The sequence below is a fragment of the Sciurus vulgaris genome (genome assembly GCF_902686455.1).
Source record: "Sciurus vulgaris genome assembly, chromosome: 19".
Lineage (NCBI taxonomy): Eukaryota > Metazoa > Chordata > Mammalia > Rodentia > Sciuridae > Sciurus > Sciurus vulgaris.
Window position 1 is genome coordinate 18940150 of NC_136480.1, and position 23338 is coordinate 18963487.

The 23338-nt window shown below is 40.4% G+C and overlaps 1 protein-coding gene across 1 annotated transcript in view; it reads left to right on the forward strand.

The window, feature by feature from the left end:
- The first annotated feature begins 18783 nt into the window (after positions 1 to 18783).
- LOC306650327 (contactin-3-like) overlaps positions 18784 to 23338 on the forward strand; it is a 346287-nt gene continuing 341732 nt past the window's right edge. Inside the window, 1 exon segment of the mRNA XM_079122220.1 lies at positions 18784 to 19010. The gene's annotated coding sequence lies outside the window, so the exon portion shown is untranslated.

The following is a 23338-nucleotide window of genomic DNA, read 5'->3' on the forward strand; positions in this document are numbered from 1 at the left end:
ACATGCAGTAAGGTGGAAGGCACAGCCTTATATCAGGTAAGGCGTGGCTCTTTATAGATCTTAAGTGTTTTAATTCTGATGTTGATCTTTGCTTCTTCCTTAAATATCATTAAGTAGTTTACATATACTGTTTCCTGAGTCTATATAAACTTTATAATTAACACAATTTAACATTATATCTAAAACATGAATCAAAGAAAGGCTGAGAGAGCTTTTAACTTTCCTTTTGTGTGGCAAAATGCTTTCACCTTCTATTATATGAACCTTTAAACAAATCAGGCTGTTACTACCTCTTAGAAATACATTTACATTTAAATTTTTATCTCAGTGAAATAAGTAACCAATTTTATTTATATCTTATTGATAATAGGTCCCATAATAGAATATTAAGTGATAAAAATAAATCCCCAATAAAATGTACCCCTTAAGTTTAAGATTACCATTACAGACAAGTTTATTCTGGAGAATAGCAGCGCTTGATAAATTCCCTGCTTTAAAAACTTGTATACCTGGAAAATATGAACACATTTAATATGCAACTAGTGACCATTTTACAATTACCTTGACACTTTTATCTTATCAAATTTAGTTCTTAAAGAAAAATGTAGACTCTGTAACATAGTACAATACTCTTAACAGTTGTTTAACCATAATTGTATACACCCCAATCTTTAAGACTAATTGTTTTAAAGAATAAAACTTAATAGACACAAAGTTAAGAGTAAATTAGCATTTCAAATCCTTGTCATTTTACCCTGTTATTTTACCATATAGATTAGACTTTGATTTATATCAGAACATTAGTATTTTACCTTAGGAAAAACCTTAAATAGTTTTAACTGATTGTCTCACATACTTGTAACCAACTTAGTTACACACAAACTTGCTCAAACTTTCTCTTCACTTACACAGACTTTCTTAGCACTTACTTAGACCCTCATGTATTGCATCACACAAGCACTTTCTTACCCAAAAACATTTCCTTTTTCCTTCTACTAAATATATATCCATACCTAGAACCTTTTATTTTCTCTTTACTTACACGGACTTTCTGTCGACACCTTTTTGTTCACATTCTGAGACAACTCTCATGAAATTTCTGAATTTAGATAAATTACTCCATTTTAGCAAGATAAAATACCTTGTTGTTTATAGTACTCTAACTGAAACACAGTAAGAGGAGAGATGGTAACTCTAATTTCAAACCTTAGAGCTCCTTGGAGCTTTGCAGACCTGGAGGGGGAGCAGGGGCAGTGATAAGGAAGCAGATGGAACGCTTATCCTCCGGGTTGGGGTTTTACCTGTTAGGACATAACTCTTAATAACCTTGTTTTTAGTAATGACACAAAGCAATTCTAAACACTTTTTAATTTACCAACCTATGAAAACACCAATAATGTTTAAGTATGATACCCCACGGAATTTAAGGACTTAAGAGTACTTAATGTTATTTAACAATTAGCATTTTAACTTTGTAAATTAATCAGATGTCTTGACAAACACATTAGAGTAATCCCATACGTGTTAACTCCTAATTCACTTATTCTGTAAAAACCAAGATATCAGACAAGTGTCCTGAACAGTATTTGCTGTCTCTTTCCTGTTGAAGAAGAGTCCTAGAAACAACTGATATTAGACATTGTTTAACATCAACATTTCATTAGTTTGACCACTTAGCCCAGGAGTTTAAAATGCACCTCTTTTTTTTTCTCTCAGGTTAGTTCTGCCTCTCCCACTGAAACTGCTACAGTTCACATTCCCTTACAGGCTTCAGCAAGGCCAGGCAGGGGGGAGGGAGGGATTGCCCAGGACTTTTTAACCCTTTTTTTTCCTGGTTGAGAAATCAGGTTAGGTTTGAATGCAGAAAATCACAAAACATTATTTCCCACCACTTTTGGGGAATGGAGCTGCTGAGCTCTCCGCCTAGGGGGACTGGAGTAAACAAATCTCTTAGGAACAAGGAGAAGGACTGTAAAGTACCCTGCAATGAGTATCCCTAAGCCTAAGAATAGGGGACCTGAGGGAGGACAAAGGGAGCCCATCCTCCAACAAAAAACACCAAACACCAAAACAATATAAAGACAACAGACACTAACACGTCCAAGCACACTGGTCCGCGCCTAGACTTGAATAGGCAGCCGAACGCGACCTCTGACGGGGTAGGTCCCTGCGTCCACTCCCGCCTGGATAAAAGGAGCACTCCGTCTCCTTCGTTCCGAAAAACCACAGTCAGGTCCTCCTGACTGCCCTCCACCCATGGAACGTCTTCCAGGGCTGCAGCTTGCGGGACCGGGGCGTCCCCCCTTCCGCGGCCAGAGGGTCCTCACGGACCACAGAGGCGGCTGCATGGAGAGGGATTCCACGTCCTCTCCCTTGTTTCAAACCGAAACCAAAACTCACATACACACTGCGGGGACGCACACAAACATTCAAGACTCACACCAACGTACCTCCAAGGGGTCTTCGAGCTCCTGGGGTCACGCACTCATCCCGGACGAGCCCCCAAATGTAGGACCCCCCAAAAGGAAGACCCTTACTCGAGTCTCAGGATGGCGCGCTCCAGGAAGCACGAGAGACCGGCTTGATGCAAAAGCACGAGGCACTTTAATAACGGAGCTCCGGGCCAACACGTATCTCACGCAGGAGATAGAGGAGTTGACCACGAGGCTCAGAAATCAGGGGTTTATATAGGAAAATTTAGGGAGTTTAGCATGGGTACACATAATTGGCTGATTCAAACATAAGCGGGCACATGACTACATTGATTACATCAGCAAGTAGTACGTGCAAATTGACATTCCAGCAATGTGGTAGGGCAGTTTATTTTGGTTAGCAGGCGGTCAAGTTAACCTTAAAGAAAAGGGAAGAAGGGGGAAAGTGGGTGACACCAGATGGTCCACGGCCTTGTGGAGATTGTTTATCCTCCATGGCCAGTTAGATTTTGATGTTTTGGCAGTCTTATTTTAGGCTTGTTAAGGTATGTTCAGGCCTCAAGCCTGTCCCTCTTTGTTTCTTTTCCTAAGTTCATTTGCTAGACTACAGATTCTGTGCTTTAATTATGGGCACTTAAATTTTAACTCCTTCAGTTCATTTACCAATAAATGTAACATGGTAGAAGAATATATATGATGCAGTGAGAGAGATAAAGATCATATGGTCTGTTCTATCTGACTGAGAGAGAGAGTGTGGGTAAGGACCATTTCTTGGAGGTGCCGCCCTTCATAATTTCACAGGAGCAAAGGTGAAATATGGATTTCATTACCAATTACAATCTAAACTGTGACAGAACACCAGACAAAACACAGGCAGTTCTCTATTTTAAAATTTAAATTTTTTAAATAACACAGATATTTCTTATAGAAATGCAGGTTCAAAAACTCATGCTTTTTCAACAAATTGTATAGCTACTTTGTACACAGAATTCTGCATCAGGCTCTTGTTAAATTCATGCACAAATAAAACACAGATCTGTCCTCTGGATGACTGTGTCACATTGGAAGGGTTAAATAAGCACACAATGAAAAACATAAACATCCCATGTGCATCAAGGTGTTTATTGTCCTTTAACCCAAAAAGGTCATTGGCAATAATGATGGCTAGATGAAGCACAGACACGACAACTCCAATTCAAGGCAGAAAATAATGACCACTGAGGGACAAGTTTAGAGCTTGCCATGAGGCTTTAGAGGAAGGAGGCAGTTGGAAAGTTCAATAAAAAGAAATTCTCTAAAGGTGTTCAGAGAAGAGGGGTAGGGGATGCTTCCAGTTTTTGAGGCTTCAAGGATATTAAATTTTTTTTTAATGATAGAAGTAAGTTAGAAAAGTTGTGGTTTATTTTTAACATTTTATTTTTACCAAACTGATGTCAGTGACACAATGCAGAAGAGCAATGAGAAGAGCAATGTGAAGTTTTACAAATTTATTTGTCAATCATTTTGAAATGCTAGTTTGAGGTGCTTCCTGGATGTGGGGACAGGACCTCATTTGAATTGAAATTCAGATTAGGAAGTAATGTAAAATGATTTCAGAAACTCACACCAGAGGTCGGCCTTGACTCTCCCACGGTATAAACAGTGCTAATGAGTGTAATGAAATAACAAGATTTAAAATAATGCATGCATTAGAAGGCAGCCATAGTCCAGTTAGGGCTCAGGCTGTTGTGTGCCTGGGGAGGATGCAGAGGACAGGCAACAAAAGCCACCCTAAGTCCCAGGGTGAAGGAATATGATGAAGGCATCCGTCTCTCCTCTGGTTGGTTATATGGAAGCAAAGAAAAAACACCAAATCACTGCTGAGCCAAAAAGACACACCCTGTTGGGTGACCAAAACAAGTCCATGGAAAAAGATCCCAAAGCATCAGGGTGAAAGCTGTTCCCCAAGGGCATTTTTGCATATGCCTTGGGTAAGCAGCTGGCCATTGACCACAGGTTGTTCTCATTTCTGATTCTAAGAACAGAATGATGGAAATAGTCACTATTATGTCAACTCATACTGGTTGAGGAATCACTATGTCCTGGACACTGTTCTAAATTCTTTCTTTTTTTAGATATATTTTATTATTTTTTTTAATTTAGCTTTTAATTTTTTTACAGACTGCATTTTGATTCATTGTACACAAATGGGGTACGTCATTTCGTTCCTGTGGTTGTGCACAGAAAGAAACTAGATTCACACCATTTGTGTAATCATACATGCACACAGGGTAATGATGTCTGATTCATTCCACGATTTTTCATACCCCCGCCCTCTCATTTCCTTCTACATAATCTAAAGTTTCCCCATTCTTCTCTCACTCATACAGTAATTTATGTAATCCTCTGGGAAGGGATGTGAGTAGTTGCCATAATTGTCGCCTTTATAAAACTAAGGAAACTGAGATACAAAAAGTTAAGGATCAAGGTTCCTCTTCTAGAAACTGGCTCTTAATTCCTATGATCTGTTGCCATAAAAATATAAATCTCAGATGTTAGAGAAGTCCTCCTGGCTGGACCTAAGGTTTGTTCTGACAAGTTCCAAGGTGATGCCCATTCTACTGGTCCTCAGACCAGAGTTAGAATATTAAGGTTCTAGCAGACACCAAATAATGCCCAAACTCTGTTCTGGTCTTTTCTGAAACCATGACTTGTGAGGAATGGGCCTGGGCTAGATTCTAAGGATCCTTCTAGGTTAAGATTTATCTTTGCATCTTATGTTCTACTGGAACAATCCACTGCTTAGCAGAATTACACCTTTGAGAAATGATCTTTGGATTAGTAAGTGGGGCAGGCAAACAGAGGAAGGGTCTCCTGAGATTCCCATTTGGCTGCTGCATTACTGGAAGGTCTGAGGGACTTAATTCAAATGGGAGGCCCCAGGGTTTGTAACAATTAGATTACCATCTGGCTTTGTGATCTTTAGTATATGAGTAAACATTTCAGAGAGGCCAGAACCACTAAAACTCTGGGGCCAAATTTAAGCCTTTACTTTGACAGATGTCAGGTATCCCAAGAGACACCTGTCTTTGGGAAAGAAACTTGATTGCCATACTAGATTTTGGATTAAAAACTGGCAGAAAGATTTCCTGAAAATCTTTGCTAGGTGACTATAGTCTCTATGTTCAAAAGAGGACTATGCCTGCCTAAACCATAATTGAAACTTATGACTTCCATTTAGGCAAATTATCTTCCTGCCATCCCTGCTTGCGTGGCTACTAAACCAGGAAGGGCCAGGCATGGAGGCACATCCCACCATGTCCAGCTAATCTGGAGACTGAAGCAGGAGGATCACAAGTTTGAGGCCAACCTGGGCAACTTAGTGAGACCTTGTCTCAAAATAAAATAAAAGAAGTGCTTGGGGTGTAGCTCAGTGGCAGACTACTTGGTTACCATGTGCAAGGTACTGGATTCCGTACTCACTACCACAAAAAGCAAACAGAGAAGGACTTGATAACAAGTTGTTTATGAAGAGAAGAAGAGAAGAAATGTAGGAAGTGGGTTCTGATGGATGTCAAAATGTTGGCTTTGAGATCTTATTTTTCTTACCAGTATCATGGTCTATGGGGTGCAGCACATCCCAGGATTCCTTCCAAGGGTGGGAAGATGATTTCAGTTGCTCAGTCACAGCATCATCTCCCTCTGAATGAAGAGAATGACCCAAGGATAACAAGGACTCAATCTAGACCAAGGAGTGCTTTGGACACCAGTTCCATGGGAACTGTTGGAGAGAAGAACAGTCTCCTTCTGATAGACTCAAAACTGATCAGATTTAAGCCTTGATGGAGCTGCCTGATGTCACCACGTGGAGAAAAGTTGTTCATATGGTAATGAATCTGGAATGCCCCCCCAAATCTCATGTGTTGGAAGCATGGTCCCCAATGCAGCAAGGTTCAGAGGTGGGGCTTTTAGGTAGTGAATTCATCAGTGGGTTAGTCCATTTGTTAGGTTAATCCATTGATAGCTGGATGGACTCCTGGGATATGGGACCCAGTTAGAGGAAGTTGGTCACTGGGTCTGTTTCCTGAGTTTATCTTCTTACTGACCGCTTGATAGCTTTTTTGCCTCCTCATCTCTGTGCCTGTCTCTGTGTCTCTCTGTACTTTGTGGCTGCCGTGAGCTAAGCAGCTTTCTTCCGCTGTGTCCTTCCACCATGGTGTTTCTGCGGTGGAGTTGGCTGACCATGGACTAAGACTTCTGAAACCATAAGACAAAATAAATCTTTCCTCCTCTAAGTTATTATCAGGTAATTTGGTCACAGCAATTAAAATGTGGCCAGCACCATGTTTGATATTGAGTTCAGTATAGAGGATAGAAGAGGCAAGAAAGAAGACAGAAACTGTGTGCTAATGAGAGGGTCTGAGGCTCTGGATCAGTCTGTCTGTATCTGAAGCTAATGACAAATTTTTATGACAAATAGATTTTCCCTTTTTTTTTTTTTTTTTTTTTTTGTATCTATTGTTTGGTATCAAAAGCTCTCTGACTTAGAGTCCTAATGAGAAAAACTAGAGTATGTGGTTGAGGAATTTGTGTTTAATTTAGAATGTAGTTACAAGTTTCCTGGACTGAAGGTGTGGAATGGGGTATGGAAGAGTTGACAGCCTGTGAAATGAATTTGCTGTAAGTCAACTGCAATTTACTTCAATAAAAGAGAAAGACAGATCAGGGTATAGATGAATAATAAGGGTGTTAAATGGTAAGTAGAAAAAAGAGTCCCTGGACTCATGTTAGGCACCCATTAAAATAAGTGGAGGACTTCAGGTAACTTTTATAACTTATTCATGTTAGATGGGTGGAAGCTATGGAGAGGGGAAGTATTCCATACAACTAGATGTTTCTGATTTTAGTACATTTCCATAAAATAATTTTTAATTGCATGTTTTTCAGAATAGAGAGCTGATCACATTGAACACAGATCCAGACAGGCAACTGTGCTTTCCAAATATCTAATCTACAAAACATTGCAACAGATGCAGGAGGTTGGAGGCCTTGACAGTTCTATTTAACAAGCAGTAAAGGGAGAAATAAGGAAGGAGAGACACATTTCCCCCGCTCTCGCAGATTTAGTGTCCAGAATACTTCCTGACTCATTGTAGCCCATATGCCTCTACCCACTTTATGTTTTAAGCCCAAATATTTTATTCTCAAATTGAAGGTAGTCAAACCAAGTGACTTTCTAGTTCCAGGATGAAATGTTCTACCACAGCCAGAATCCATTTAAAAAATCACCTACCTCTTTCCCCTGAGCCTCATAAGCAAACAGATGTGCTATAACGAGGAATCACGTGTATCTTATTGCTGCATGTGGCACATGAACACAGTTACCCGAATAGAAGGAAAAAACCCTAGTATGCTGGGGAAAGTAGGTCTTTAAAAGAGATAATTATTTAAAATCTGTGTGTAATCTGGGGAGGGGAGAAAATAAATGAAAGATGAAATATAATTGAAATGTCTTTAAATCAAAATGATGTTCTCATAATACCACTCTTAGCCTGTGTTTTACAGATAAATTTCCTCTAATTTGCTCTGGAAGTGGGATTTTGTTTTTGCATTGATGGGTTTCAGTCAATGACAAGAATCCCTATGACTATTCATTACTTGTAACAGCAAAATCTCTGGTGAGGTGTGAATATTTATGAAGGCTGCTCCTTTTTCATTGGCTTGGATCCTGGTAGCCTTATTAAGAATAAGGTTTACACTAGATTTGCACTCTTGGTGAGCAGGGTGGCATTGCAAGTACAGGGTAAAGTTGGAGTGTTTTCAACAACAGCAACACCTGGGAGAATTAAAATTTGAAAGAGTCGGTGTAGCCCCCAGGCTGCGTTCTTGTAACGTATGCCAGTTTTGAGATCCTGCCATTCCTTGCTCACAGTTAATGTTTAAATTTTAAATGCAAGAACTCTCTAAAAAAGAGTGGAGGGGAAAAGTTGACCAATGTTGAGAAAGGGGCAGATTTGCTCTCAAGCGATCTATCACTGAGTAACAAATGTACGTGTCTGAGAATCTTGTCATTTTTTAAGCATGGGGTAGAGAAGTTATTCCTTAAGAAAAAGACACCAGAATAAATGAATGCACTAATTTTAAAAATAAGTAAACACACTCAAGTGTGTTCAAAAGAGAGAGGGTGTGACAGTTTGCAAAGTTTTTTGTTCTCTAGTATGTATTAATTGCTGGCAGTTAGATGGACAGACTTAATACATCCAAAATATAGACAATGAGCAAGTTTACAGCATGAATCGATGAAAGAATATTGGAAAAGGAAAAATTTGAAAACATATTCAAGTGGAATATGTGTGCCTATTTCATATAAGTTAAAAAAATGATCATCCTGAGCAAAAATTTGGAAGTGTAGCTAAAAAATGTCAAGTAATCTAGTACCTTGAATGTATTTAGCCATCACCCCAAACTTTACATATAAATCCAGAACATTCTATGTTAGTAGCAAGGCAGAGTTAAATTTGAAAATTGTGGTGATAGAATGGTGCTTCCAAGGGCGTCCTCAGGGTGTGTGGCCCGCTCAGTGCCACAGCACCATGTGCTCAGAAGAGTCCAGAACTTGCTTTAATGCTACATGGTGACTGTCTTGAAATTCTTAATAATTTTATTTTTGAACTTATGTTTTGTAAGTAAAATCCAGCTGGTAAGTGGAGCATGGGCTTGAGTAGAGAATATATGAACAATTTTTGCATCTGATATTTCTATTGTGCCATTTATCGGCGATGTTCTCAAAGGCTCATCAATATTGATTTAGCTCTTTTGTCACTGCTGTGACCAAAAAACCTAACAAGAAGAATTTTAGAGAAGGAAAAGTTTATTTTGGGCTCAGAGTTTCCGAGGTCTCAGTCCATAGATGGCTGACTCCATAGCTTTGGCCCAAGATAAGACAGAATGTCATAGTGGAAATGTATGAAAGAAGAAAGTGGCTCAGGATAGGGACACCAGGAAACAGAGTGAGTGAGCTTCCCTCAACAAGGACAAAATATATTACCCAAAGTCATGCTACTAATGACCTATCCTCTCTAGCCACACACTACCTGCCTATAGTTACCACCTGGTTAATCCACTCCACTGAATCAATGCACTGATTAAGTGACAGCTCTCATAACCCACTCATCATTCATTTCATCTCTAAACGTCCTTGCATTTTCTCACACATGAGCTTCTGGAGGACACCTAATATCTGAATAAACAGAAACCTTTGGTGCATTGCCCAATATTGTGTGCAAGTCTGGCAAGACCTCAACTGAGTTCTTGTAGTTGGTTTTGTCTCCAACTGAGCAAGCACTAGGCTGATGGTCCTGAGAGGTCACGCCTTCTGCTGGAGTCAGAATCGTGCTTTAGTTGTGGAAAGGGCCATGACATTCCAAGGAACACTAAAGACCCAGGACCCTGTTCTGTTCCTTCTTATCTGTATGCCTCCACCTCTGGTGTGACAGGTATGATGCAGAAGGACACTGAAAGGCAGCGCAGCTCCTGGTTCCTTTGCTTTCAGTCATTCCTTGCTAGTCAGTAAGGAAAGAAGAGGGCATTGTCAGGATGTGAGAGGGCCAGATTCATCTACATCCAGCATGGTTGTGTCCTGTTTCCTTGTTCTGGTAGGAACAGAAACATATACAATTGTAGACTACAAAATACAGATCATGTAACTTCATTGATCCTGTTTATGAGAGAAATGGCTTTATATTTAACTGGCATTTAAACCTGGCATTATACATGATACAGATCAGTGGTAAAAATCATGCTAATTTAACATATTTAATTTTTCCTTACTTAGTACAACTTAAAAGAGCAAATAAAAAATCATGATAGTTCAAAAGAGCAATAGAAACCATGAACAAAAGGAAAATTGCTATACATATGGGGTTTTTTTGCCTGATTTTTGAAGACATTTTACTCTAAACACCACGAATTATATAGTCAGTCATTACCTATGTATAAAATATGTTGGTTCTCAAAGGGGAAAGAATCTTTCCACTAAATTATTGAAGTAATATTATCTTATTCTTCCATCTGTCTTTTATTGTGTGTGTTTTAACCCCTCAGGATCCTAAGAATGTCAAAGCCAAAAATAGCAGCAATTTGCCCAGAGGTCACAATAGGAAAATGCTAATACTGCTTATTTCAAGAAACTAGCCTATCTTTAAGAAGTTAGAATGGCTGTTCTATTCAAGTAACTCCTTAGCAGTAGTTTTAGGATAGCTCTGTTTTGTGTTTTAATGATCTATCAACATCTCACTTCTGATGTCCATTATAGTTGCATACCCACATGAGCGCATGTCCATGTCATGCCCAGACTTGTCCCAGTAACTGCGATAATTATCCTAAGAGTTTGAGGAAGCTTAAGAATCCCTAAAGTCTCTTTTAGTCTCATCATTAAATTAGTTTATTGTTTCATTTTTACCAAGCAAGTAATGGAAGATATTGTTTGATGGCAAAATGTGTATCAGTGATCAGTTATTTTGAACAATGGAATCAAGGAAAAAAGAACAGTCCTGATTTTTGTACCTTAAAAGTATTTTGATTGTACTGATTATATTCTGCAACAACTGGACTTGGTTAGAAGAGAAAATACTGGGTGACTTAAACAGTATTTTATAGACCATGATAGAAAGTGTGTAAACAAACAAATGTTATGAAATAGTAAACAAACAAATGTTTTGAAATAGTAAATGGTAAAGTCTGATTCCTAAAACTATAATGGCTCAAAGAAATGTTTTGTCAAAGTAAATGCTTTGAATTTTTCTTCTTGGTTTAATGACCCTGGTGGGGCATGAGGGAGGTATAGGAGGAGGTAATATATTTATTTTCACATAGTCAGTGAAAATAGCTGTTAAGTTAGCACCTTCCCATCAATTTAACTGGATTACTAAGTGAAGAGGTTAAAAAAAATGGAAGGAATAAGGTATCACATACTGCAAGACTGTAGGTCTTGGATTGACTGAGAAGTGTAGTATTAGTTTCTTAGAGCTGCTGTAACAAATCAGCATGAGTCAAACGGTCTGAAAACCAGAAATTTATTCTCTCAGAGTTTAAAAGGCCAGAGTCCAAAATCAAGGTATCAGCAAGTTGGTTCTTTCTTGGAAGCTCAGAGGAAGAACCTGTTCCTTACCGCTCTTGTAACTTTTGGTGAGTTGCAGAAATATTTGGGGGTCATAGTCTGTAGCTGCCTAGTTCCAGTCTCTGCCGGTGTGATCACATGGTCATCTTTCCTCCCTGTGTTCTCTTTGTTTTCACACAGTGTCCTCTTCTTGTATGCTTGAGTTCAAACTCCCATCATCTATAAGGACATCAGCCATTGAATTAGGAACCCCAGAGTTCAGGGAGATTTCATCTTAACTGATATATTTGGAAAGACCCAATTTCCAAATACGGTCATATTCATAGGCCCCTGGAGTTAGGAACTCAACTTATCTTTTGGAGAAACAGTTCACCCCACAAGTGCTTTCCCAAGCTCAGGAACACATTGGAATGTCAACTGTGCCTTTTAAAAGAATCCTGATGCCTTAGTGGTGCCCCTTAGAAATTCCTAGCAAATGTGAGTATGAGGTGAAGCCATGGTGTCTCGATTTTGAAAGTCCTGCAAACAATTTGAACATTTACTAAAATCTCAGACACACTAAAGGACTATAGTTTTCAGTTTCTTGAAAAAAGATTTTAGCATCATAAAGTCTGTCTTCCAATAGGAAAACCTACCTTTTCATCATTTTGACAACTTAAAAAACTAAAAAAGATCAACAAAAGTCAGGGATGTAAATGAATGACAGAAAATCAAAAGGAATTTTAGAAAGTTAACCACTTGAGGTATGCTCACTCACTGGACATTTTAATGTGTACATACCATCTGCTGGACATAGAGAGGTCCAGAGGTGGCTCTTAGAAACTTCCACATCAGTAACTTTTCCTCCTAATTATGGAGGAAGCAAAAGACTTGTGCTTTGGTGAGGTGAAGTTAGGTAGAAATTACTCCTTCCCCAGGACACTCCTCAGTTATTAGCAAATGATGCAAGTGGATCTTATTATCTGTATAGATCAAGTGGCCATGCTGAGAAGTTCCACAATTATGACATAATTGATTACTCTGTGCTGTTTATACCCAGGGCTACTCGTATTAAGGCTGCATTAATTTCTAAAGAAAAAACATTTAGATGGAAGCAAATTGGTTAAAATGCAAACTCTTCCTTTTGTCTTCTTTTCCAGAGCCAAAAATACAGATGTCTATAAGTATTTTCACAATATTATTCCTGGTACAACCTCATAAATAGGATCCTGAAGATCTAAAGGGAGCAACTAAATCAGCATCAACATGTTCTCCTTGCTTGTTTTCTTGGTCTTTGATATACTGCTTTCTGTCTCACTTAGTATTTGACCTTTGCTTAAGTCGTATCCCTGTGGTGGACTGAATGTCTGTGCTCTTCCTAAGCTGGTATGTTGAAATCCTAGCTCTCAGTGTGATGGTATCAGGCCTGGCCACTGGGAGGTGAACAGTCCATGGAGGTTGCTATAGTTTGGGTCTCAATGTCCCCCAAAGGTCCATGGGTTAGAGGCTTGGTCCCCAGCTTGACACTTTTGGGAGGCAGTGGAACCTTCAAGAGATGGGGCCTATGGGAAGGTTTTAGGTCACTGGAGATAGGTCCTCCCTAAGGGACTGTAGAAACAGGTCTCTCCCCAAACCCTCCCTGGCCATTTGCTCTGCCACACATTCTCTTGATTATATGTCATCTCACCACAGGCTCCAAGCAACAAAGTCAGTCATTGGACTGAACCCTACCAACCTGTAAGCCAAAATAAACTTTTTCCCTTTTTAAACTAGCTATCTCAGCTATGTGTTGACGTAGTGGGAAGCCAGTTAACATTCATGAATGAGTGCCCGTTTAAGAAATGCCCAGAAAGCTTGCTCCTTTTCTTTCTGCCCTCTGCCATAGGAGGGTGCAATAAGATAGCCATCTACAAACCAAGAAGAGGGTCTTCACCAGCTCCTAGTGTGTCGCCACTCTGATCTTGGGCTTCAGCCTCGAGAGCTGCACAGACGATGTGATCGGGATCAGCCTCCCTGATGGGGAAGTTGGTTACGCTCCTCGAGCTAAGACAATCTTTCTTTTCTTTCAGCCCCATTATTTAATTCTTTATACTTCAACTAAAATATTTTCTGAGCCAATCACAGTCACCCACATAAAGAACCAGTGTTTGTTTTTTATTCTCAAACTACCCTGAGAAGAACTTTCTTTCACCTTAAGTTTTAAAAAAAAGCTCTTTGTTGCAACTTATCAACTAATATTTACTTTGCTGTATAAAAATCTCGTTACACTAGAACAGAGGCCCAATCTTAACAGCAATACATTTACTACTGTCAAACAATTAGCAACACAATGAAAATATGAGCTGAATACAAAATAAACACATGTAGGGTTTTTTTTTTTTTCCATTTTAACACATGAAAAAATAACTTCATCATTATTGCAAGAAAGGTTGTTAGACTTGGAAAAAGCACTCTAGGTTGATGAATAAAATAGATACTTGATGAAACCCATGTTAAAAAATTGACCAGATATATTATTGTCATTTTGTCTGAAAGCTCATATTTGCACTGAAGTGATATATGCTTGTGCATAATTAATATTTTTTTAAATATGATATTTAAAGGGAAAGATAGTATTGTTCCCATTAATATTAGAGTTAAAAAAAAAAAAGAACATAACTGAGTTCCTCTATCAGAAACTTAGGTAGCCTGGGTATAGACAGCATTCGAGTGAAAGGTCTTCCTAGCTAAATGCACTGACAGTTCACTCTGGGACAGCAATTGTCAATGTAATAGAAATAATTTTAAATAGAATTCTGTGATTCATGACTAAGCAATTCCAATATTGTTCTATCTTCTGTTAATTCAAACCACTAAGGTTTGGGATATGTCAGATGGCCTGTCTGTTAATATAAAAGGTCTGGGCAGTGGCTTGGCTTGTCACATTTTGGTCTGTAGACCAGCAGCAGTGGCAGCATCTGGGAGCTTGGGAAATGCAGATTACCAGGCTTAGCTCCAGGCCCGCTGAATCCGAATTTGCGTCTTGCCCAGAGCCCCAGGTGATTGATGGGTGGGTTAATGTTTGACTACTGCTGTACTACATGGTTGACAAAATTTATTTGAATTTGCAGGGGTGTACAGCACAGAGCAGGGAGCCTCACATCAGACCTCTAGATCACAGTTTGAAAAATCTTGGAAGAGTGAGCTTCCGATACATAAGTTCACTTTCCGTACCTCAGCTGCTTCATGTGAAAAAGGTGGCACAGAAGCCTGGGGTGTTGTAAGGATTGCCAAGCACTGCAGATCAGCAGTTCATACGCTACCAGGCACGGTTGGGCACTCACACGATCATTAGTCCAGCAAAGGAAATTGGCAATGAAATAGCAGACGTGTGAACAACAACAACAACAACAACAACAACAAAATTTCCTCATAGTGACATGCTCTGTGATGTCTAGAGAATGGCAGTGCTACTACAGAATGGAGAGGCAGCAAATGCTTTCAGAGAAGGAAACAAATGAGTCAGTATCTGAAGTGGCTATGATTGAAGGAATTTCTGGAACAAAGTTCCAGGCACAGTGCTGAGCATTGTATATGCATTCATTTTTTAGGATCCTCCATTTCCCCAGAAAAGTAGATAACTTGCTTGAATAAAGGTATTCAATGGACAACTGGACTTTAAAGCAGAAGTATCATGAAAATATTTTATTTATTTATTTATTTATTTATTTATTTATTGGTACTGGGGGATTGAACTCAGGGTGCTTTACCACTGAGCCATATCCTCAGACCTTTTATACACACACACACACACACACACACACACACACACATATATTTAAATTTTGAGACAGGGTCTTGCTAAGTTGCTTAGGGCCTCTCTAATTTGCTGAGGCTGGCTTTGAACCTGCAATCTTCTTGCTTCAGCCTCCCTAGCCTCTGGGATTACAGATGTGCACCAGCACATGCTGCTATGTAAAGATTTTTTGTGCTATTATACACATTTTAACACTTACTCCAATTTGGATGTTGAAGTTAATATTACTCCTTAGTGCAACTTAAAAAAACCCCACAAAACTCTTGGAACCACTGAAACCTAGCACTGGAGATAAAATGACCATTCTGTACATCCCACAACATAATCTTAGTATTCAGATATGGACTAGAACCTGGAGATAGTAACATGGCCATGCTCATAGAATTTGTCTTTCCACCCACAGAAATGAAAAACTCCATGTCCCTTTAAAAAAAAAATACATATGTTTAACTATGTGGTTTGGCTATATTCCAGTTTACACTTTGCCTAAGAATTTCAGTCTCTAGGCTTAGTATATATTTTTCTTCATTTCCCTTTGCTATGCAATAAACAAGCAAACAAATAATGGTTATGTGGTATCCGTGGCATGAAATAGCTTCTTTATTCCAACACAGATGGGGTATCTTAATAATGGGAAGATGATCTCACACTTTAAAGTGCTTTGATATAAAAGGTGCCATATAAAAAGGAAGTTATTATTCTTAGTTATAATGCCCTAAAAAAGGATTTGCCATCTAAATGGCTGTTGAAACTTAATGGCAGAATTGCTTATAATGCTACAATCAGTTGAGGCCAAATTCAATAAAAACTCCATCCGGCATTCACACTGAGAAGACCCACATGTGCCTTTAATTTTTTTTTTTTTAATTTCCTGGGCTTCCGGCCCAGAAATTGAATGGAAATTTTATTTAAACCTGCTCTTGTGTATCAACTTTTGGTAAATATCAGGTTTTCAGTTGACTTACATTTTGCTTTACATTTCTGGGCAAAAAGAGGATACAAAATGTTGCCTCTCTCTCCATACCTGCATTATACATCTTTTGCCTGTTATGACTAGGAAATTGCAGCATACGCTAAATTGTTCATCATTGCTTTTACAAATTTTAGGATACCCCCACCTCCTTCTGGTCCAACCACAGGATTTGAAATTCCATTAAATCCTTTTCCAGTACTAATCAGCTTTCCCCAGCACAGGCAATGTAATCTGAGTTTGGAAATGACTGATTATTTGGAGAAGGCTGTGAGGGGTTAGGGTTTAGATTTCTCTCTGTCTAATTTAAAGGAGCTTCTCTCCTGTCTTTCTCACTGTCATTTCGCTGCCCTGGGCCAGTTCTCCCTCCTTGATAAACATACTCTTTCCTTACCCATTAGACAGAACATAGACGTATATATTAGAAGGAAAATGCATTATGAGGCACCAACTTGAAAATATTAAAAAGAAGAGGCAACGCCAGTGACGGATGTAGGCATGGCAGTAATTGCACCTGCTAGGTGCAAAGCATGGGCATAATTTGCATGTAAAGTTCCCTCAGCTCCTTCCAGAACACACCAGTTCTATCCAATAAAACATTCTGTCACACTCAGGGGGTTTGCCAACATGTTCCCAGATTCAAGCAAAAGGATTATTTACAGTAACTAATAACAACTGAAAGGACCATAAACAACCTTTCCATACTTCTTCTAGTTTTCGCCCTCCCCCCACTTTGGCTAAGTAGAGAGACCTTAAGGAGTCCAAATTTACTGCAATTTAATTCTGATGGGAAACGCACATTATTTTTATTTATAGCATTGTGCTCTATCTATCCCTGCCTCCCCCCACCCCTTTAAAACATAAATAACTTCAGCTTTTTTTTTTTTTTTTTTTTAAATCTAGCCATTATTCTTACAGGGATGAGCAATTTCCTGTCTGCGATAGAGCAGAAGTAGCCAACACCAGAGAAAGTTCTCAAGTGTATTCCAGAACTCTGCTGTACGTTCATGGGGTAAGAGAGCATCTCTGCTGAAACAGCTCTGGGGTGGGGAGAACTCACCTCCTCACTGAGGCACTGTCTGGGTGCCAAGGTAAGGGCTGGGAGGTATATGCTGACTCTATTGTAGAAAGTGGTGCCCTGCATCTTAGAGCTGGGCACCAGCTCCTGTCTTCTAAACTCCCTAAAATATTCCCATAAGTCCAAATTCTATTCTGAATTGCAGGACATCAGACACTTATTTCTTGGGGAAATGGACAAGAATAAGAAAGAGCGAAAGAGTAATCCAAACAGCCATTTCCCAGGAAACCCCCTTTCAGATCTGGCTCACCAAGGTGGCTGTCCTTGAGATGCAGCTTTGTTCTGCCTGTAGCAGTCAGGAGGAGAGGAGAAGACAGGTGTGTGTGCGCGTTGGGGGTGCGGGCAAGGCTGTAAACTCATACTGGGAAGTCTAGTGACCAAAGAGACTAGTTTCTTTGAAAGGAAAATGAACTGGTGATACAGTTTAGAAACAATAAGGAATAACTGTAAAATGGAAAGACTCATAAGGACTATTGTTAACAGTAAGTACTCTGGATCATCTTTCTAAAAATTATGAAAGCATCCGTAGGTAATATGTTGTGAGTAAGCACAAAGACCATACATACTTTTCTTATACCAACTTCTTTCTCTTAATACCTCTGTAAGGTCATTTATGTCCATGTTAGTAGATGTCCTAGTCCTGCGCTCTCTGTAGGAGCTGCATTACATTCCTTTATATATCTCCACTGTATTTTGATTAGCCAGTTCTTTGATGATGGATAGGTAAGGTTGTTTTCAACTTTCACATACAAGTAAGATACATGATTTGCACAGGTCCATGGGGGAGCCATCCCAGCAGTTCAACTCAAAGATTCGGAACTTCTGCCAGCTAGGTTCATCTTTAACTGACCATTACCTGTATGCATTTAAAATGGCAAATAGAGTAAGATCTGTTTCATTGGGAACTTGGGATATTCTTATAACGGAGTCATTGAAACCTTAAGCAAATTAATTTCCTCATCACTAAATCAGGTAAAAATAATAGATAAGAGATTGTTCTAAGGACTGTATGAACGAATTCATTTATAGCAGAGTCCACTCCCTGTCTATAGCTAACCCTTAACAATTATCTGCTTTTCTAAGGAAATTGGAAATTTCTGGGCACATGTGTGAGCTCAGCTGCAGCAGGTTTTCTTAGAAGTGGAATTGCTGCCTTTAACCCTGTGAGCCCCGGACCCCAGCTGTGCGGCACTAGGCCACCCAGCGGTGACATGCTGACCGCCGCCCATCCAGCTCTGCTGCCAGGGCCCTGCCGAGGCTGGACGCACGTGGGTGCACGCGGCCCAGCGCAGGGTGGCTGGAGGCGCTGGGGGCGCGGCGGGAGCGAGGCGCGGGCCCCCGTTGGCTGCTCCGCCGCGCTGCCCGCCCCTTTCTCCCACCCGTCTCCCCTCCCTCCTGTGCTCGAGCCAGAGCCGGAGCTGTGGAGGCTCAGGCAGCGCTCTGGTGGCGCCGGCAGCAGCCACAGCAGCCTGGCGCGCGGCGACGGCGACGGCGGCGGACCGGCGGGCGGGCGCCGGGGTTCGGCCGCGAACAGCACGGACGGGGGCGCTGCGGCGGCGGCTCGCGCGGGCGCGCACGGCGGCTCCCGGGGCCTGGACGATCAGCTGCTGCGGCTGGCGGGCCGGCTGGTCGGGAGCTTGGCGAGCTGCCGGGACAAGGTAAGTCGGGGATGTCAGCTGCTTGCGTGGGCTGAGATGCAGGATGAGCCACCTGCCTGGGAAACTTTACGCACTGGCTTTATGTCTCCTCATCCCTAAAGTTTGTTTGCGGGGAAGTGCACCTGACGTGTTCAGAACGAAAGGTGCTTCTCCCAGCCAGTTTGCTGTGGGGAAATCCACCTCTAGGGCGCGGATTGTTCTCGGGATGGGAGACTCGCCTCCCCAGGTGAGGCTTGGGGAAATGCGAGGTAGGTCCCTCCGGCTTGCCCTTAGCTGCTGCGGATTTTCCCAAAGTTGAAAAATAAAAAGTTGTGCACCCGAGGGTTGCAGAGGAAGAATCCCAAGTGGTTCAGGGGGCGAGAACAGGATGGTGCTGTGCCAAAAACTCTCCTCTTGACTCCCGGGTCTAAGGAAGCCCGGGGTGTATGGCTTTTCCGTTAACTATCAAGTTTTCCGGGCTGCATTTTCTTTCCAATCACAGATCTGCAGCCTTAGATGGAATCCCCTGCTGCGTTTATTTCGCGGATTTTCTCTGATGGGCTAAAGTGCATGTTTCTTCAGCTTGGACCCGGGTCTTGGCTGCTTCTGTGCTCCCTGAGGAGCCCTGCAAAGCTAACCAAGCAGAAAATACCTCAAACACAAAACCAGGAAGTGCCAGCGGGGCACCCCCACTCACAGCACCATCGGGAAATTTTTGGTTGCATAAAATGCACGAAAGGCTTCTGGGCTCTGCTTCTGCAAAGCTCCGCGCGGCTCGCTAATCCGTATGTCCTTTCTTGTATTGTATTTCCTTACTGATTTACAGCAAGGAGATGCGCTCAGAGGAATGATTTAATAACAAACGGTGCCCGCTATGGTGAGGACATCAAACCTTCCTTAAGAACCAAAGGGAGGGGAACAAATAGAGCTCTGGGAAAGGGGTCGCAGGTCTGTTAACCTCAACGCAAGATGTGGGGAAACAGAGCTAGAGAAAGCAATAGATTGGGAGATGGGAGATGTGCAGGAGGGAGGTCAGAAACCCCAGCTCGTATCGTGAGTCTGTAAATCTAGAAATAATTTTAAAACGATTAAGCAAGAATAACTTTAAAAAAAGACTACTTGCTGTGATTTCTGTCTACCCCCACAGAGATGAATATTATACTAGCTGAAAAAGAATCCTGATCTGTAAATAGATTAAAAACTGGAATTAATCAGAAAAATGAGTCAGAACCCTTCAGAGATTGAAAGGAGAAGTAATTGCCTTTGAAAGAGCTATTATATCTCAATATTGAAGTCAAATGTGTTAGTTTTGCTTTGCTAGCTGTGTTTACTAGCAGAAACCCTACTTTAGCTGCAGTAACCTGGCATCTTAGTTGGTGGTCTTAACCCTTTCCTGGCCATAGTACCGGGGAGGAAGTTGTCTGGAAAGGGAGATGGTTAGTATTCACATCCATTTGTTTGTGAGATGCCCAATATGTGTAAGTCATTGATTGCAATGGGACAGCTTCATAAAAGACAACTCATAGGGCTCAGAGTAGCTAAATGGAAAGATGATCCATGCAAATAATGTGTTGAATCAAATTCTTAGAAGGCTTGATAGTCAACACGTGGTTTGAAACCCCCAAAGGAATCTGTATCCTCCAGGGAAATATAGCAGACTGGTGCATTCTTTTACTAGACAGATGGTATGGTTGAATGCAAGCAAGTGACCCTTCTGTCTAAGGAGGGATAACTGAGACACCTAGCTGCTGATTGATTTGCAGAGTAATAGATTCAGTAAGTGGCCACCTCTGATGATAATATTTGGCCTCATGTCCTCCTCACTGGGGGTCTTTAATGTCAGTTCTAAGACATGGAGGCATGAAGTTCCATTCTCCAGGAGAACTCTAACTTTTAAATATCATTCACAGCACAACCAGGTAGCCCAAGTGTTTCTTAAAATGGCAGCAGCACATTTAATAGGACCAAAGTGCTGAGCAATTGCAATTGGAGCAAAGATTAGCTGCAGACAACAAGCTGTAGCTTTTCAGTTGTTGATTTATGTGTGATCTTATCACCATCACATTTCATATATGCCTAGTTATTACAAACTAATAGCCCCTTGGCTCTTCTATCAAAATATGCATCTTTCTCTTTTATAAGTGCCTAATTCCTTCTCATTCATTCAGTGCACATCTTTTGTCTCTGTTTTTACTGCATAATTTAAGTGTCCAACTTGAAGTTCTCATTAACTTCTAATATGTTTTATGCTGAAAGAGTACATAGATATAATTGCTCCTTTCAAACTGCAGGATCTATATATTATTGAACTTTGGCAATGCCACAAAACAGAGGATCTATGATTGGTTCAATGTTCTATGTTTTCCATTCACCATTTAGTACGTTGTTAGCAGTAAAATGTTAATTCTGTTCAGTGGTAGATGTTCAGATGGCAGGAGGATTTATCGCTGTTGTATATGTTTTCTGCCATTTCTGACTTGGTCCTCACCAACAATCCAGCTTATTTTAGCCAGTGATTTTGTCTCTTGGAAGATGAGGTTCTCTAGGTGCTTGCCCGTGGTTTTGAATAAGCATATGTGAGTATATGTAAGATTTTTAATATGCATATATTATTTATATATACTTATATATATATATACACACACACACACACATATATATATATATATAGTCACTTTGTGCTGATCAACTGTTACTTCTTAAGCTTGATAATATTGCATTGGGTAATATTTCCCAAAGATATTTGTCAGTAATGAGGATATGGGACTATAGGATAGTATAAGATAGGATTTCTTTGAAATTTAGGGGTGGCTATTCTCAGACTCAGATCTGACTTGTATAAAAATTTCAGAAATAGATCAGGTGTGAAAAACAGTTTGGAATTTGCAGTCCCCCCATCTCCTACCACAGTGGAACATTTCTTTGGAAAATCTGCTGCATAAGTAATGCACTCACTTGTTAAAACTTTGTATGCCAAGTTTCAATCCATGGTACATTTTTATTTTCCTCCTTTTATGTACATGTTATAAACAAGAAATAAGGGTTTGTAATAGAAATGCTGGCAGAACTTTATAGCATTTCAAACAGCTCTGCTACTTGGAATGTAAATATTTGTAGAATCTTTACTGTGCAAGAAGCTGCCTTGCAAAGAGTGAGGGAAAATGACTATTTTATTAAGTAGGAAAAGATAATTCAGAAGATATGCATATTCCTTATTGCAGACATATTGGCATTTGAAGAAATAGATTATGTGTTACAGCAATTCTACAGCACTCTCATAGGTGCCTTGATAAATCAGATTGGAAATTTTCTGCATTCTAACGCAGGAGGACAATTTTGTGTCATTTGTTTTCTAATTCACTTGACTTTTATTACCTTTCAGACATTAAGACATGGGCTCCATAGCTCAAAACCTGCTTTGATTATATTACTGATAAGGGAGGCTGTCGATATATTATTTTAATAGATTAAAGAATTCTTGGGGCTGTTATGGTACTTCACATAGTCTTATTTTGGAGAACTGGAACAACTCATATCTCATGTGGCCTTTCATTCTGACTAAAACATAATTTCTCAGATTTGCCCACGTCCCTTCATCTCCGCCCACAGCATCCTGTTCCTTGTCACCCCATTTTCTCTCCTGGGACCACTCCCCTGGCTTCCCTGTCTCCAATTTTACTTCTTCCCCCAGATCATTCTACACAGCTGGCACTATTTTTTTAATGTACGTTAAATTGATACTTCTTTACTGACAGTACTGAAATGGCTTTCTGTTGTATTTAGAGTAAAATAGAAAGTATTACCTATTTCCTACAAAGCTGTGTAGGATTTAAACACTACCTGTCCCTTCAATATCTCATACCATGCTTTGGGGAGCAAGAGTGTCATGAAGTTCTACAATTATGTTGAGTGTTTTCCTGCCTTCAGGATGATTTTGTCCTTTTCCCTGGTGGTCCCCCTAGCCCTCATCCCTAAACTCATGTGTAGGTCATGCACACAAACGTGGAGTTTTTGATTCCTGCTTATCCCTTAGGTCATGATTTAAATACCATTAGACAGAGGGGGTTCTGATTTCTGTAGTACTCTGTGGCAGCACACCTCTGTGGGCACTTTCTGCCCATTGTCTTCAGTCATAATGTGGAGCAGTACATTTCCTTATCCATGTGCACTCTCTTATAAGCACTTGGGATGTGGGTCTCTGCTCTGTTTTGCTTACCAGTGCAAAGAACCCCCCATCACAGTACCTGCTCACAATGAGTTTGACAGACCCAGAACTAAGCCTTTGGGAGTGTTAAGTTTGCTGCATGTGCTGCCCACTTCACCTTGTGACCAAAGATCTTACCCATCAA